Source organism: Canis lupus, chromosome 14 (assembly GCF_003254725.2).
Source record: "Canis lupus dingo isolate Sandy chromosome 14, ASM325472v2, whole genome shotgun sequence".
Lineage (NCBI taxonomy): Eukaryota > Metazoa > Chordata > Mammalia > Carnivora > Canidae > Canis > Canis lupus.
The window spans coordinates 34699038-34715388 of record NC_064256.1 but is presented as its reverse complement, the minus strand read 5'-3'; the positions used below and the strand labels follow the sequence as shown (position 1 = coordinate 34715388).

General features: G+C 38.8%; 1 long non-coding RNA gene across 4 annotated transcripts in view; it reads right to left on the bottom strand.

Annotated features, from left to right (window-relative positions):
• The window catches only part of LOC112670868 (uncharacterized), a 54440-nt gene extending 45086 nt beyond the window's left edge, over positions 1–9354 (bottom strand). Inside the window, exons 1-3 of one of the 4 annotated variants that reach the window (XR_003143255.3) lie at positions 9243–9354; positions 3370–3556; positions 2315–2857 (exon numbers count right to left, since the gene is read on the bottom strand). This is a non-coding gene — a long non-coding RNA (uncharacterized LOC112670868). Of the gene's footprint in view, positions 1–2314; positions 2858–3369; positions 3557–9242 lie in introns of those variants that run through there. The other 3 variants (XR_003143254.3, XR_003143257.3, XR_003143256.3) reach the window with 3 other exon arrangements.
• Between the last annotated feature and the right edge of the window lie 6997 nt (positions 9355–16351).

Sequence of the window (16351 nt, the reverse complement as noted above, 5' to 3'; positions counted from 1 at the left end):
ACACCTGAAACAAATGTAACATTGTACGTTAACCAGACTGGAATTAAAAATTTTTTTGGAATTAAAATTTTAAAAAGAAATTAAATAAAATTAAAACAAAACAACAACTACAGCAGCAGCAGCAGCTGTTATAAAGCAGCAATAAAACAGATAACTGGCTTTTCATATGTGGTAGTAAAATAGACTTAAGCTTAAAACAAAAAACCAGAACTACTCAGTTGAGCACATCCCAAATTGCCAACCAATGAATGGTAAGCTAAGAAAGAGTGTTTTAAACCATTAAATTTGTGGTGCATCATAGCAGAGCAAAGAATAATGTTCTAGTTTTCATCCAGCAAATTACAGCCTGCGGGTCAAATCCAGCCCACCCCCTGTTTTTGTACAACCTACAAACTAAGAAAGGTTTTTACAGTTTTAAGTGGTTGGAAAAAATCAAAAGAATATTTTATGAGACGTGAAAGTTATATAAAATGCAAACTTCAGTATCCATAAATAAATTTTATTGGAACACAGTCACACCCATTTGTTTATATATTACCCAGGGCTGCTTTTGTACTTCAATGGCAAAGGTGAATAGTTACAAAAAAGACTATATTGCCTGCAGAGCCTAAAATATTTACTATCTGGCCCTTCAAAAATTTTTGATGACCCCTATTCTAGCTATAGCTCATGACGGTTTACATGTGATCAAAATTGCACAGCTGAAGTTTGGCATTAAGAAGGAAAATCTGTGGGGCGCCTGGGTGGCTCAGCGGTTGAGTATCTGCCTTTGGCTCAGGTTGTGATCCCCGGGTCCTGGGATTCAGTGCTGCATCAGGCTCCCTCCAGGGAGCCTGCTTCTCCCTCTGCTATGCCTCTCCTTCTCTCTGTGTCTCTCATGAATAAGTAAATAAAGTCTCAAAAAAAAAAAAAAAAAAGAAGAAGAAGAAGAAGAAGAAGGAAAGTGTGTTCCACATCTGGGCAGCCCAAGCATGAGCTTCAGGTGACCATCCATACCCACATGAGGCCATCTGTAAGTTCAGCGAGATCCTGTCAGAAAAGCAAGTGTACTACTGATCACCCGGACCCTTCAGCAGTGAATGAGAAAGGAGTAACAAGGCACAAGTGACCTAGGAGTCGATGAGAAGAATCTGTTTGCTGTCCCTAGCTCTTTTTGCCTCCTTACAATATTGAGGTTGAGCAACTAGTATGAGCAGAAATCCAACTGTAGCAACTCAACAGCTTTCTACTGCATAAGGAAATCTAAGTTACATCAAAACAAACAACCGACTAAGATTTTAATCTCATTATAAATATTCCACAAGTGTAGACAGGGTGAGAGAGGACAGAGAATTGGAAGCAAAGGACTAATGTAATTTCCATGGCCTTACTCTAATTATTCCCATAACAGTGTCTTTGCTCACTCATTCTTCCTTATGTTCTCTTTTTTCCTGACTCTTTCCATGGCCCCAACAAAACAAACCTGATCATTGAAACTCATTAAACTTGAGTTTGACCAGTGATACAGAAGAAAGAAACGAGAATATTTACCAGTGGATACTCTATCTCCCTTCATACCTTCACTGGTCTCTGACAATCCACTTGGCTATGGGAATGAGAGCCAGCAAGAAAGGACAGAGAGAAAGAAAACAAGAAAAAACAAAAGAAGGGGGAGATGAGAAAGAAAAGACAAAAACTAAAACAAAAACAAAAACCCATTCTCAGCTCTTTATACATGATCAAAAATAGTACAAAGGAATCTCAGCTGTCAGAAGAAGGGCAGGGATGTTACTCCCTACAATCCCCATTTTGGGAACTGTCTTTCAATCTATAGTACAGTCGGATGGCCACAAATCAGAACCAAAGTCACCAGGATTCTGAAGTGCCTTGGCCACTTAACGTACCTGCAGGATCTTCTTAGAATACCTGGAGAAAATAGTGATAAGCTTCTGATGGAAATTCCTACAACATTTGCCTGACTTTTGAGCTGTTGGGGGATTCCAGGGTGGCTCAGCAGTTTAGCCCCTGGTTTCGGCCCAGGGTGTGATCCTGGGGTCCCAGGATCGAGTCCCGCATCGGGCTCCCTGCAAGGAGCCTGCCTCTCCCTCTGCCTGTGTCTCTGCCTTTCCCTCTCTCTGTGTGTGTCTCTCATGAATAAATAAATAAAGTCTTTTAAAAAAAATAGTAATAAGAAAGCAAGCAAGCGAGCTGTTGGCTTATTTCTAACAACAGAGCAAGGTGGGAGGGTGGGAGGAGCAGTCTGCCTAGGTGTCTGCAATCAAGTGGCACATTCACAGCAAATTTTAAAATGTAATAAAAGTTAATAAAAACTAGTCTTTTTAAAATCACCATGCACAGAAAATTCTAAATGATGTCCCTAATAGAATACTTCTTCCTACCTGAACGAACCACCCGGCCACACTTGGCCTCTTACTATATCCCCGCTTCTGTTAAAACTCCGGTTTCCACTCTTTCATATCCATTGACACTTTAAAGCCACATACATACATACAGAGTCATAAACAAATAGAAATCCTTCAAAAGCACAGACCAACAACTGAATTTTACTCAAGGTTTTGTGGGGTTTTGTGGGGAGAGAGGAATTACTCAATAGAGGACACAACAGATCTTAAAAATTCTTTCCCTCCTCTCTCCTATCCCTTTTCTCTTTTTTTGAAATCGCCCAGACTCTCTTTTCAATTCCTGTCACCTGAACCTTCTTCCTTTGTCTTCTCAAACTTTGATCCCCCTGTAGTGTCTCTATCCCTTTCTTGTTTGAAGAAATTTCTCCAATCTACATCTTCACCCATGAGCCTCTCCACAAAGCAAATAATACATATGTTCCTGGGATGATTTATCTCCTTTGGCCTAAAAAGACCTGAGGGAAGAGGAGGGTATAAATAATTAACACTATTTTAACACACCTAGTTGATAAAATAACGTGGGGGACTAAATTAAAATTTAAAATATATATAGGATGAACAATAACACCTATTTAAATATATTATTTAAAAAACGACAAAGGTCATAAAATATAAGGGAAGTATTTCCTAAGGGTATTTCTTTTCATTTGCACCACATCTACTATGAAGTTAACGTATAGCTCATCTATATTAGTTTAGCATTTGTGGTTTTCAATTTTATAACATGTACAATCTCAAGAGAAAACTCCTGATAAATTAAAAGAAAGCAGGCTTGCATTTTGAAACCATATGAGCCATCTAAGGGCTTACCACAGACGGTGTTTTTCTGTGGTATCCCACTTTGTAAAGTTGCTTATAGTAAAATTCCCCAATAGTGAAGTGGAATAAAAGGCCTAAATTGCCTCAGCACAATTCAGAGAGGTTTCATTCTACTTACTGAAGTATACTTTTACCCACAAGTACGCACCGCTGTTAAGTGATGCACTTACACGCTGCATGGGTGAAAAGTGCTGATACTGAAATGCTCCCTGTCTGCTTTCCTGGAGAGCAAGAATGTGAAACAAAAGTAGGTTCTCTTCTGGGAGGCTAACATGACCAGGAAACTCTGCTGGATGAAGTTCAGCTTCTCTGCATTAATGCCTTCCAACATTAGGCTAAAAAGAAAGGGGCGGGGGGAGGGAGTTTAATAAAAAAGATTCAGTTTCATCAGGTATTCATTGTACCTTGGTCTATTTTCAAGATGGAGAACTAAACATCAATTCTAGATGCTAGTATCTAGATGATAGTATCTGACCTTTCCAGAAGCATGTTATCTTTTGCAGTGTATGATAAACAGAATCCTTGTAAGTTGCCATACATGCATAGCTATGTTATTTTAGAATAGATTCTAAAAGTATCAGATGCAAGTGATCTACTAGACAATAAAACTAAGCCAGGATCCAATTCTCTTATCTATGAAGGACCAAAGCTATGTTCCTGCTCTAGAGGCTTTTCATCAATGGACAATCAGATATGTGTTATTTCCCACACAGTAATATGCACTGATGATATTACAGAATAGCCTTAATATTCTAGAATGTCCAAACTTGTTTCAGATAGTACACTCCATCAATAAAAAAAATGTTCAAGGGGTGCCTGGATGGCTCAGTTGGTTGGGTGTCTGCCTTCAGCTCAGGTCATGATCCCAAGGTCCTGGGATTGAGCCCAGCATCAGTCTCCCTGCTCAGTGGGGAGCCTGCCTCTCCCTCTCCCTCTGTACCTCCCCCTGCTTGTGCTCTCTCTCACTCTCTCTCTCCTTCTCACTCTTAAATAATAAAATTTTTTAAAGATAAAAAGGAATAAAAAATGTTCAAGCATGAACTGCAAATAGTCATATTAATGTACTTTGAAAATATATACTATTATAAATGTATACTAATATATACATCTAAAACACCAAAATAGAAGAATTTACAGAAAAAGATAATGAAGCATACAATATCTTTAAATCTTTTATTGGCCAACAGTATTTTTTTAAAACATGATTCTCACTAAAAACGTAATGTTAATTAAATTATTACCTAATAATATGCTTCAAAAGTTTCACAAATTGTGGTTTAACACCTTGTGACAGGATTTGAAAGTCTGCTTCTAAGTTCAGGTTCTTTTGAAACATGGTTTTTATAAATGCAAAAGATTTATCATAAAATATCATTATCCTAAATGAAAAAAGCGCATCCCTTGGCTGCACTTACTACATCATGATGCTCATTTTTCAATCCCACCCAAAATTATAGGAAGGTTTTCAGTGAAATTTAGCTAGTAAATTTCCACCTTCTCTTATATCCAACAGTCATTGCAAACCAATCACAAACTCCAACACATGGAAACTCAAGTTGAAAGATTTTTAAACAGATTTTTCAATTGTTTCCAAATTAAAGAGTGCCAAAATAAGCATTTTCTTAGGAAACAGATCATTTTCTGCACTACAATCTAACAGTGGAAATATTTCCCAATATCTGTTTTTAAAATACTTCTTTAGGGATCCCGGGGTGGTGCAGCGGTTTAGCGCCTGCCTTTGGCCCAGGGCGCGATCCTGGAGACCCAGGATCGAATCCCATGTCGGGCTCCCGGTGCATGGAGCCTGCTTCTCCTTCTGCCTATGTCTCTGCCTCTCTCTCTCTCTCTGTGACTATCATAAAAAAAAAAAAAAAAAAAACTTCTTTAAAAAATGGAGTTTTCTCACTAATTGTGAAAACTACCTCTATTTTGTTGGTAGAGAGCAACTGAGTGTTGGTGTCTATGATAATTTCTACTAGGTAGCGTTCTACTCACAGTTACTTATCACAGAAAGGTAAGAAAACTTGGAAATTTATATTTTGTAAAAGAAAAACGCACTATTCATCTTGAAATCTGACAATTCCTCCAAGTATTTTGTCTCAAACACTGAACTTCTGTAAGACATAGAGATGTCCATGGTTACTCCCTATCTTAGTAAACATGAAGATTCTTTTAGGATAAGACACCATAATCTATAAATCTACTTAGAAGGGACATATGTAAACCGCAATGCTCTGAAAGAAATAAAAGAAGACAAAGGCAGCTCCTCCTTGTGTTAGAAGTTCCTCCTAGAAGACAAACCATGACAAACTCCTAACTCTGGGAAACAAACAAAGGCTTGCAGAAGCGAAGGAGGGTGGTGGAATGGGGTGACTGGGTAACGGGCATTAAGGAAGGCACTTGCTGGGATGAGCACTGGGTGTTATACTATATATTGACAAATTGAATTTAAATTTTAAAAAGAGGAAAAAAAAAGAAGTTCCTCCTATTTGAAGAATAGTATGCCCTGTGAATCATATGACTACCAAATATAGAGGATATTAATAGTCAAGCAGTGTTTATGATTTTTTAGAGCAAGGAAATATATAAATAAAAATTCAGACATTTTCTTCATACTTGATAATAAATTTCTTAAGCATTCTCTGGGTGTGTTTCAGAATAATGATCCCAAAAGGTGGTTCTGAAAAATACTACCTGACATTTGAATTACTCCAGGATTTTGTCGAAATACTGATCCCTGGGCCTTATCCAAACCGACTGAGCCTGAAACACCATGGAAGATGCTAAGCTGTCAGCAATTAGTAACCAGTAGGTTATTTATTGTTTATTGTTGATAACTAGCCATTCGAAGACATAGTGGCACAAATGATAACTGATTTATTTTTCTTAGAATTCTGTGAGTTGGCTGTTTTGTGTGCCACATGGTATCTGCAGATTTTACTTATATCGCTGCATTCAGCTGGAAGCTTACTGGTCTAAATTATCCACCAAGGTCTCATGCAGTTTGGGGCATCCCAGGCCTTATTCATTTGGCATATCTTTCTCCCATGGTCCCTCACTAGTCAGTAGGCTAGCCTGAGCTTCTTGACATGGCAGCTGGTTTCCAAGATCATAGAAGCAGAAATTGCTGGATCCCTTAAAGCCTAATCCCAGAACTCAGAAACTCTTCAGCTGCATTTTACTGGTCACATGGACTACCTAGATTCAAGGGGGAAGGGAAATAAGATTCCACCTTTTGATGGAAGGAGCAGCATGTATGTACAGAGATAGGAAGAACTATTGATGGCCACTATTGGAGATAGCCTTTACACAGATCTTACAATTAAAATTTGAGAACAGCTCTTATAAAATGACAAATCCAGCAAAGACTGTTGAATTTAACCTAAGAATAGTTTTTAGCATTTATTATTAGTTGTTACATAGTTTTTGCATCAAACTAGCTAGCCATTACTGGTAAAAGTAAATACCCTAGATCAAAATATATGTACACACACAATACAATATTCTAGAAAAGGAATTTCTCATGATGCTAAATTATATTATTATTTCCTAAGATACTTCTTTTATCTTTGCCAAAAAAATATAAATAAATACACTATTTGGGTTAAAAAAAAGTTTATTAATGAAAGAAAATACAAATTCTTTCAATGCCATGGTTTTACCTAAACCAAACCAGCCATGTAGATTGACAAAGTTGGCAGTGGCTGCCCTCAGTGCAAAACCCTGCCATTTATGGCCAAATAGCAGCTGAAATTCTACCACAAGAAGATTAATCTCTTCATTAGGTTTTTAGAGGCAGGCCATGTGGGCACTGGACAAGAATAGAAAGATCTAGAGAGGGTCACAAATACAGAAGTTACTTGGCTTCAAGGATTTGATTCAAAGTTTCCATTAGAGATCTTAAGATGCAGGCTTATAGGACTATGTCATTTTCCTAAATCATGAATTTGAATTATATAGTCGTGCAGAGGAGCATTTAGACAGCCTGGCTGATTGTCCAGCATCTGCTCTCATTTGGGCATTGTTGCCCTCTACTTGTAATGAATAAATGTTATAGGAGGGAACTGTATGCTTCAGATCAGACGTCAAAAATTGAAGACCCATAGGCCAGATAATGACAGATTTGTAGTTTGGTCTGAACATTTTTTTTAACCTAGAATTAGTTAAATTCATTAAAGAAACTTTAAATTTTAAAAATGATAATTTTAAAGATAAAAAAATTATAACTAAAAAATTATAGGAACTTGCATTATGGGACTTGTATTCTCCCACAGGCACACAGAACTGGATCTGATTACAGACCACCTTCTAGAGACAGAGCATGTGCTTTCCAGTGTGTCACAGTCCCCGCTGCCCTCTATTACTTACTCCAAGATGCTTTCCTCATTTACATTATCTACCTGGCCTTTGGAAGTTTTTTACCCCCATTATGGTTTTTAAAAACTCAGGAATTTAAAAGTGACTGGAAGATACCATTCGTAAGGATTTATGAATATAAAAGAGGGCAGCCTGGTGGCTCAGCAGTTTAGCACCGCCTTTGGTCCAGGGCCTGATCCTGGAGACTCAGGATCTAGACCCATGTTGGGCTCCCTGCATGGAGCCTGCTTCTCCCTCTGCCTGTGTCTCTGCCTCTCACTCTGTCTCTGTGTCTCTCATGAATAAATAAAATCTTTAAAAAAGGGATCCCTGGGTGGCGCAGCGGTTTGGCGCCTGCCTTTGGCCCAGGGTGCGATCCTGGAGACCCGGGATCAAATCCCATGTCGGGCTCCCGGTGCATGGAGCCTGCTTCTCCCTCTGCCTGTGTCTCCGCACCCCCCTCTCTTTCTCTGTGTGACTATCATAAATTAAAAAAAAAAAATCTTTAAAAAATAAAAAACAAAAAATAAAAATAAATAAATATAAAAGATTAGTTATATTTAAGAGCAAACTACTCTGGGGTGCTTGAGTGGCTCAGCTTGTTAAACATCCGACTCTTGATTTCAGTTCAGATCATGATCTCAGGATCTTGAGATTGGGGCCCATGTTGGCTCAAAGCTGGATGTGGAGCTTGCTTAAGATTCTCTCTCCCTCTCCCTCTGCACCACCTCTCCTCCCTCTCCCAACCCTTCACTGCCATCCCCCACTCACACACTCTCTTTCTAAAAAAAAATACCCCTACTCTGATATACATCTTAGTACATGTTTGATACATAGTATGTATGCTACAAATGAAAACTTTTTATTTGTTCTTATCACACCAAAAAAAACCCGGAATATTACTTATTAGGAATAATAATGGAATTTTTAGAAAAATAAATCAACCTAATGAAACTTAGTAGCATTTTTTTTTTCCAGTTGAAGAAAGAAAAGGGTGAGGGTGAAATCCTGAATTATGCAAAGGGCAAAAAAACAGAAATGTAAAGTATGTGGAATTTTTCTACAAAATAACTATCCTACTTAGTCATTATTAGGAAATCTTAAAAGAAAAACCTGGGACTCTGTCTACTTCTGTGATGGTTAATTTAAATATTTGGGTACTCAAACATTTGGTTAGACATTATTCTGAGTTTGTCTGTGAGGATTTCTGGATGAGATCAGCATTTGAATTGGTAGAATGAGTAAAGCCGATAGCCCTCCCCAGCGTGGGTAGGCCTCATACAATCCACAGAAAGCCTCAAAAGAAAAAGTATGAGTAATGGGGAATTTGCACTATCTGCCTATTTTCAAACTGGGACATGGGAGTCTTCTTTTGCCTTTGGTCTCAGACTGAACTAGAACTTTTACCACTGGCTCTCCCTGGTTCTTAGGGCTTTAGACTCAGACTGGAACTCTACCATCAGCTCTCCTGGTTCTCCAGCTTACTGACGGCAGATCTTGGGACTTGTTAGCCTCTGTAACTATGTGCACCAATTCCTTATAATACATCTCTTTTTGTATTACATATATATCTCCCTTTGGTTCCATTTCTCTGGAAAATCATGACTAATGCAACCTAATATTTAATATCACTCCAAAGGGAATTAATATAATTTCTGTGCTTACCAGAACTGTCTTGCCAACATATAATTAGAATAGCACCCCACCACCACCACCACCACCACATCCAGTTCACTGTGGCTGAAGTTTCCTGTGATCCTAAAGCAGGTGATCCTCCTTCTGACACATCCTCAGAAGGTCAACAATAGCCTAAAGCTACCTCACAATGCATATGTCATTTGCCTCACCTCATCTCATCTGATCCCACAGACATTTTATCATCTCATATCATCATCACAAGAAGTATGAGTACAGGAAGATATTGAGAGGGAAAGACAGAGACTACATTCACATAACTTTTACTATAGTATATTGTTATAATTGTCTATTATTATTAGTTATTATTGTCTCTTTCTGTGGCTAATCTATAAATTAAACTTTATCATAGTAATATATTAATAGGAAAAAAACATAGCTCATCCACAGTCTGTTACTATCAGCGGTTTCAGGCATTGAGGAGGTCTGGGAATTTATCCCCACAGATAAGGAGGGACTATTGTAACATATTTATCTCAGGGATAGTACTAACAAATAAAGCATTCCGATCAGAGTAATCAGAAGACCCAGATTCAAATTGTAACTTTCCCAGTTATTGTCTGTAAGACCTTGGGCAAATCAATTTTCCTCTATTGATCTTCTTTCTTAGTGATGGGACACAGCTGGGGACTCAATATTTAACATCCAACTAATTCTTATATTTTAAGATTGTATAATTTATTATCCTAAATAGAAACTTTCTCCCAGTCCAATTTGTATATGAATCGCCAAAACAGTTTCACTCACATTTGAGGAACTAAATGCTCTTATTGACCTCTTTTAACTTCCTCTAAGAGAGCTCTCTCTGTAAGTTAGTGTTTCCTTAAAAAAAAAAGGGGGGGGGGCAGGATATTTGAAAGATATGGCTTTGGGGAGCAAGCGCTGCCATTAACATAAAATAACATTAAACTCTAGAATGAGATTTGAAAAGCCTAGTCTGGGTAGAGTTTCCAGTGAATCTTAGCTGGAATAACCAGTCTTCAGCATTATCAGCTTTGTACTGACTGAAGAGTCATTTGGCTACATGTGACTTTTACACATCTGTCAACTAAATCAGAGCTCCAAATGAAAAATCTGGCACCTAGAAACATTATGGGGATTTGTGAGTCCCCCTGGAGAATTTTGGGTCCATAAACCAATGAATAGATTACTATGACACATAAATAGAGTATTTTCATCTGTGACAGATATAATCCTGCTCTGGTACTCTCTGTGTCATGTTGTAGAAAACTATACTTGCTCTCTCAAACCAGGTTTAGAAAAGGTTAAAAGATGAGCAACAACACTGAACACAGAACAAATCTACAGGAGAAAGAACTGAGCCACGTTTGAGAAGACCTATATCCAATCTCTATCAACGCCACTAACTTCAATCTTCGAGTTAGGCCACTAACTCCAGTATAATGTAAATACTTAACAAAACACTTCAACAGTTAAGATCTCATTTACCATTCCAAACAATCTGTGACATAGTTTTACTAGTAAGAAAAGCAAGACTAACTGAGTTTGTAACTTACCTAAAGTCACAGAGATAATAAACACTTCCCTATTCAAATCTAGGTATTCCTTCACTATGTCATAAATCTCTTTAATCTATAAAATGAGAACATAGTAAATCTTTATTAAGTTTTAGATTTTGTTTATTCATTCAGAAAATATGTTATTCATAACTTGGATGGATCCAAACATGGGTATATAAAAAGAGGAATATATGTGTGTATGGAAAGCAAAGAAAAGGTTGCATGGGAAAGACTTAATGTTGTTTGGAAAGCACATTAGTATCCATCACTGCAGAAGCACTCCTGAATGTGGTTATATAGACAGAACATGCACCCCAAGCTTTCAGAACACTTTTTTGGGTAATTTTTTGAGATCAGGGTCTAGAGAACTCTGAATTCACTGTGCAGAAGAGTGTTTAACATGTGTACATTGAGAACAGTGACATCTCTTTAGAAAGTCTCTGTAAGTATGCCCAGGGTTCCTGAAGATAGATGAAGTCTGTGTACAAGTTTGAATATTCTGAGGGGGCAAATTACTAGTATTTTAAAGTAGAAATTTTACATTTGTATATTTGTAACTCCACAAAGAGATAATGTATGGAAAAGCCATTGTTTAAATTTGTTTTTAAATTAAACAATTAAAAATAAAATCCTCCCATCAGAAATATTGGGATCTTGATTTTTGTCCTTTTGCCAATTTAACAATGATTGACACAGCTTAGTACTGACATACAGGTAACAGCACATGGCTCATGATGTTACCTTCATCAACTCAGCTCTCCCACTCCAAAGACAAAAACAACCTATTTCCCAAGTTATTCATCCTAATTGGGGGCTAATTTTTTTCTACTTTTTTATTTTATTTATTTATTTATTTATTTATTTATTTATTTATTTATTTATTTTAAAGCTTTCATCTATTTATTCATGAGAGACACAGAGAGACAGAGAGGCAGAGACAAAGGCAGAGGGAGAAGCAGGCCCATGCAGGGAGCCCAATGTGGGACTCCATCATGGGTCTCCAGGATCAGGCCCCAGGCTGAAGGCGATGCTAAACCACTGAGCCACCCGGGCTGCCCCTCTACTTTTCATTTTAAAATAATTATAGAACTACAGAAAGTTGCAAAATGTTGTTCCCTGGCAGCCACTCATCTCCTCTTTATCTTTATAGTTTTGTTATTTTGAAATTATAAAAATAGATTAATTCAACATACAGCCTTTTTGTTTATAACTTATTCTCATTCAGCGTATTTTCTTGAGATCCACTCAAGTTATACATGTACTCCAGCAGGTGATTTCTCTTTGTTGGTATTCCAGGGTGTGGATGTGACACACTTTAACCTTTCACTTATCCATTGAAAGATACAGGATTCATTTCTAATTTTTGGCTATACAAATAAAGCTACTAGGATCATTCACATAGACATTTTGGTGTAAACGTAAGTTTTCTTATCTCCGAGATAAATGCCTAGGAGTTTCATTTCTAGTTGCATGGTAAAAGTATATTTAGATTTTTAAGGTTAGTGCCAAAATATTTCCCAAAGTGGCTGTACCATTTTTCACTCTGACCAGCAATATGTGAGTGATTTAGTTTAGCTGCATCTTTGCCAGTATTTGATGTTACCACTATTTTTCTATTTTAGACATTATGATTCTAACTGGTTTTTTTTTTTTTTTTCCACTGTTGAGTTTTCAGAGTTCTTTGTCAGATACAGGGTTTGTAGGTCATTTACAACTGTTTTCAGTCTGTAGCCTGCCCGTTTATCCAGGGTCTTTCACCAAGCAAAAGTTTTCGAGGAGCCTAATTTCTTGGCTTTTGGTGTCAGGTCTAAAAACATTTATTCTAGTCCTAATCCTGGAGATTTTCTCCTATGTTTTCTTCTAACATTTACACATACACTATATCCATTGTACTAATACATTTTTTTAGGTTTTTTGTTGTTGTTGTTGTTGTTGTTGTTTTTAAGTAATCTCTACACCCAACATGGGGCTCAAACTCACAACCCTGACATCAAGAGTAGCATGCTCTACCAACTGAGCCAGCCAGGTGCCCCCAATGTACTAATCCTTTTATCCTAATTTATATCCCATGTACCGAGGGTCTCAGCAAAAACAAAATGACACAGTTGAACAGATAATTGCAAAAGCTTAATAAAGTGATATTTTACAAAGGTGTAGGAAGACAATAGAGAAATCCACAAGGGTGAAGCACTCCAAAGGGTAGCAACAGGGGAGCACTATTACCACCCCCAGGCCTGATGGGTCAAGAGGGAGAACACATATTAGGACCCAAAAGGAGCAGCTGCAGAGTCCTCATGGAAGGAGCTGTGGCCTATCTAGCGACTTAGCAGGGAGGGAGCTAGGAGAATACATACCTGAACTTCACCCTCTTCCCTCCTACCTGCTGATACCAGAGGCATGATAGTAGTCCATAACGGACATAGTGTCAACTCAACTTGGATTTTAGGAAAAGTATCAGAATTCCTACATTTAGATTCTTAAGGTGCATAGATAAAAAGTGACCAAAAGAAACAGAGAAATGAGAAATTCCAATGTCAATTAGACTTTTCTCATCAGATCAGTGCTGTGTGTATTCACTGTGTTTAAAATAAAGTATATGCAGGACACCTGGGTGGCTCAGTGGTTGAGTGCCTCCCTTCTGCCCAGGGTGTGATCCTGGAGTCCCAGGATCAAGTCCCACATCAGGCTCCCTGCATGGAGCCTGCTTCTCCCTCTGCCTGTGTCTCTGCCTCTCTCTGTGTCTCTCATGAATAAATGAATAAAATCTTTAAAGAAAAATAAAAAATAAAGTATATGCAATACAAGAAATGCTTATCCCAAAAGCAAAGCAAAAACTCAAGCTGTCCTGAAAATATTCACTATCTACTGTTTTCATTCTCTCCAAATGCAAGCAATTCTGACCAGGGTTGAGTAATGGCATTGCTTTCCCCAGCCTGCAGGCCCGTTCTGCACTGCCAAGCAGTAATTAACTTGAGAGGGGGTGGGATGGCATAACTTGGTAGAAAGTTAGAGAGAGCCAGTGCATGGCAGATGGTTGTCAACTAGGTATTCCGTCCATGTGGAATGAGATCTTCACCAAGGATCATGTTGGATCCCATGCTACAGAGACAGGGGTGAGGCATAGGGTGGGAGGTAAGAGAACCAGCAGCAGCACTCTTGGAAACTGGGACCAATGGAGCATAACTGGCCTGGGACCACTGCTGAGTCTCAAAGTCATTTGGAGACACAGCAGTCCATATCTCAGAGCAACCAACAAAACTCTCCACCCTTATCAGGAGTGGGGTCTGCAGAACCCAGGGCTGGGCTCATGACCACTGCATCCTCCATCTGAAGGGAAAACTAAAGATGTTTACATTATACCCATTTATGTTTAGATTGGTCTGGAAACTGGATGGCCGAAGCATGTAAGATCTCATATGACAGCTGAGAAAAACAACGATGTGGCATTTACCTGGAGTTCAAGAGTGTTACTATGAATGGGAACTCCTTTTTTTTTTTAAGATTTTTAAAATTTATTTCACAGAGAGAGAGAAAGCGCATGCACAAGTGTGGGGAGGGGTGCAGCAGGCCCAGGGAGAAGGAGAAGCTGGTTCCCTGCTGAGCAAGGAGCCCAATCCCAGGACACTGGGATCATGACCTGACCCAAAGGCAGATGCTTAACTGACTGAGCCACCCAGGCACCCCAGGGAATTCTTTTTATTCATTCATGAGACACATTTATCCAGTTCCAACTAAGTGCTAGTTACAGTTTTGGGTGCTGGGAAACAGTATTAAGTAGTCCAGCTTTCACGGAGCTTACATCCTCATAGGGAATGTAATCAAAGAAAAAAAAAAGGGAAAAAAGATAATAGAGATAATTTACAAAGAGTGATAAATGACATGAATAGAGCAGAGTGTTTTGATCATAACCGACAATGAGAGATAAAGGACTGCCATACTAGTTGCAAAAGACCTCTCTGAAAAGGGGACCTTAGAGTTGAGACTTATTGATGGGATGGTGTGAGTGATGCACAGGAAAATCTGGGAGAAATGCAAACAGCAGGTACAAAACGTTGGCCAACTTAAGAAACAGAGGTAGTAAGGCTGGAGCAGAGTGAGCCAGGAGAAAATCATATAATACCTGAAAGGAGAAATGTGAGCGGCTGGCACCAGATCTTCCTCTAGGAAGGGCTGGAAGGCTCCCTGCTCCATCTCAAACCTTAGCTGCAGAGCACAGCCTCGGTGCTGATTAAATGCAACCCATTGATAATAAAGTCCTGTTGCTTCTGACAATTACTGCAGCCAAACTGATGAATCTGTAGTCAAGAGCCTATCTGAACCAACACCACCAAACCCTATTGCCTTTAAGCCAATCAGTGTAAAAGGACATTGAGACCATTAAGATGAGCCAACACAGGTTTTCTAGATGACTGCTCAAGATTTATCAGGCTTTGTTCCTCCAAGTCGATCCACAGGAGCCTGTCCCATTTGATTATCATAGGGGATCTTAAAAGTTTGCTTACATCCTGACCAAATTTATCAAAAGTCAGGATTCAGTAAGACTATACTCTGAAATGCTGCTCTTAAGAAATATTATCTTAAGGGGGACCTGGGTGGCTCAGTCGGTTAAGCATCTGCCTTCTGCTCATGATTCCAGGGTCCTAGGATTGAGCCCCACGTCAGGCTCCCTGCTTAGGGGCAAGTCTGCTTCTCACTCTTCCTCTCCCCAGGCCTGTGCCTCTTTCGCACTCTTTCTTTCTCTCAAGTAAATAAATAAATAAATAATCAATCTTTTAAAAAGAAAAAGAAAAAGAAAAAGAGGGGATCCCTGGGTGGCTCAGTGGTTTAGTGCCTCCCTTTGGCCCAGGGTGTGATCCTGGAGTCCCATGATCAAGTCCCACATCAGGCTCCCTGCATGGAGCCTGCTTCTCCCTTTGCCCGTGTCACTGCCTCTCTCTCTCTCTTTCTCTCTGTCTCTCATGAATAAATAAATAAAATCTTAAAAAAAAAAAAGAAAAAGAAAAGAATTATTACCTTAAGACTTCTCTTTGCTGGGAACTTCTACTCATTCTGAGTAGAGGGTATGAGAGTCACCAGCTGTGGATAGCAGATGTACTAGCATCAAGTTGCCATGTTAATCTCTTCTCAAGGCATTCATTCCAGGGAGACATGGGGACACACACAGAATCACATGATGCACTACCTCTAGAGTTCTCAGATGGGATTTTCTTTCATTTTGTTTTGTTTTTGTTTTTTTGAACAGACTTCCTGAGGACTATGCAGAAGAAGGAAGAAATAGATCTCTGACCACCAAACTGCTTACGTGCTTTTACATGGAAAAACTGCTTACTGCTTTTACAACCACTGGGCAGCCTCTGAAATATGTACTCTTCTAATTGGTTAAAAAAAACCTAGGAGAGTTCTGGTTTTGCATGTAACTTCTGAGAGTTGTCACTTGAATAACAAGTAAAAAGCTGAACAGACTGGAAAGAAAACAACTCTTCTGGGAGCCATAAGAGAAGGGAGGACACAGAGCAAAATGCTACCCCATGACCAGAGAGCCAGATGAGAAGTCCCACC